The following is a 2,382-nucleotide window of genomic DNA, read 5'->3' on the forward strand; positions in this document are numbered from 1 at the left end:
TATAGAATCATTCTTGTAACGACAACCAACTGAAATAACATCGTAAGTTTCAATATTTAGAATTCGTGCAAAATCAGACCATCCTCTTATTAGATAAGCTTCATCATCCGCTATCCATGCAATGCGGCAATGTATAGAATTGTCACACCGAGAAACCAAACTAACTTTTATTCCCCTCAATGGCATTGCATGCATGCAAAAGAAAGCTGGTAATTTCTGAAAAAAATCAAAATATGTTAAAAAATTATTCTAAAAATGAACAGCTTAAACTAAGAAAATTTAAATATATTACCAATAGTTGAAATTGCATATCTAAATTTGTCACGAATTTAGCAAAACTGAACTGAAACTGAGGGAATTCAATTTCATTATGTGTTCCACTTCGAATATTTTCGAGCAGACGTAAAAAGCAAGGAGGAGATGGAACTTGAACTTGCCCTATAAAATTTCGTGGATGCAATTCCTCAATAAAAAATCCAGCTCCTCCTAAGAAATCTAACTTTAACCACATTCCATTGGGTTAATCATAATAGGTGAATAGATCCAACCATCCTTCGGTAAAGTAGAGACTATTGCCTCTTCTTTAAATGCTTATATCCATGTAGTTGGAACCCGAATCAGTAAAGACAACTCGATAAGGTATTTCATGGATGTGATGCATTGTAAATGATTGTGGCAAAAGACAATCGAACTGGAACATTAGACGATAAGAATAACTTAGAGTAACAACAAATAAAAAATTATCAAAAAAATAATATAATAGAATGAGTATATGAAAAATATTATAAAAAATTATAAATTGTACCTTAAAAGGATCAACTTCAATAAAAAAATGAAGAATACATATATCTTTTATAAGATTTCAATTGATAATATACACACATGTTAACTACATATATCAAATATTCCTAAAAAAACGAACTAAATATATCAAATAAATTTAACATTTAGACAAAGATAATATAAATACTTATTTTATTAATATAACAAGTTTAATCACCCGTGCCATGCACGTGATAAGATTAAAATTATAATTTTAAGTTGTTATGTTAAATTTTATTTTAATTATAATAATTTAATTAATAAAAAAATAACTTGTAAACCTTGAAAGAGGACTTCCCTATTTAATGCTACACAAAGAATCCTTATTTATGGCCAAAAAAATTTTAAACCTTGAAAGTGCAGTTCTTCCATTAGGCAACAAAAATACAGCAATCCCACAAGAAGCAACATTTAAAATTATACCTCCTTTATTAGTAATACTTAAATCTACCAACAAAGTTTTATATGTTAGTATACTGTGAAGTAAGAAAATATCAAAATCAGTTCAAAATGAAGAACAAATTAATAGAGAATCCTAATGCAGAAAGTTTTGTAATAAATAATAAATAATTTAAACCTACTGAATAACAATTCAATGCTATCATTTGATGCCTGCAAAATATATACATGAAACAACACTGTATCAATGTTTGTATATAAAATTATATGATTAACGTAATTATAAAATTATTTGTCAAAGAATAAAATTATACAAATTTTTATGATAATTTTAATATTCTCAAACTATTAATGTACAATAAGAATTCATCTATTAGTTCCTAAAATTTCTAAATTTTTTTAAGTGGTAGTAATAAATTTTAATAAATAAATAGATTTAGTAAGACATTTTGTTATTACCTTTTTATTATAGGCTCTTAAAAACTTCTCTATATACCACATTCATCGTGCAGTAATTTTCAAGTGTATTAACCCGTGTCATGCACGTGATAAGATTAAAATTATAATTTTAAATTAGTTTGTTAAGATTAATTTAAATTATAATTATTTGATTAATAAAAATATTAACATGTTATGTATTATTTGTTTTTTCTTAAGCTAGTGTTAAATATATTAACTCTAAATAGTTATTAATTGGTTTTAGTAATCTACTTTTTTCAATAAATCAAACATATATACTCAATGTGACGATAAATAACTTAATAATACTTCGACCCACCAACAAATTTTTATATGTTGTTTTACTATCAAATAAGAACATATCAAAATTAGCTCAAAATAAATAATAAATTATTAGAGAATTCTAATGCACAAAATTCTCTAATAAACAATGAATAATTTAAATCTACTAAAAAACAACTCAACACTTTTCTTTGATGCCTGCAAAACATATACCTAAAATAATATTATATCAATGTTAGTATACAGTTTTACAATCATCGACCGTATTTACTATACATGACTCTTTCTTAAAAGTTATTCTATACACGTGTGCAGTCGGAAGATAAATTACTGGACTTTATTTTATTTTTCTAAATTATTATAATTATGCATTATTCATTAAATACTAATTGTAATATTGTAATATAATTATAATAAAGA

This window comes from Arachis duranensis, chromosome 7, assembly GCF_000817695.3.
Source record: "Arachis duranensis cultivar V14167 chromosome 7, aradu.V14167.gnm2.J7QH, whole genome shotgun sequence".
Classification (NCBI taxonomy): Eukaryota; Viridiplantae; Streptophyta; class Magnoliopsida; order Fabales; family Fabaceae; genus Arachis; species Arachis duranensis.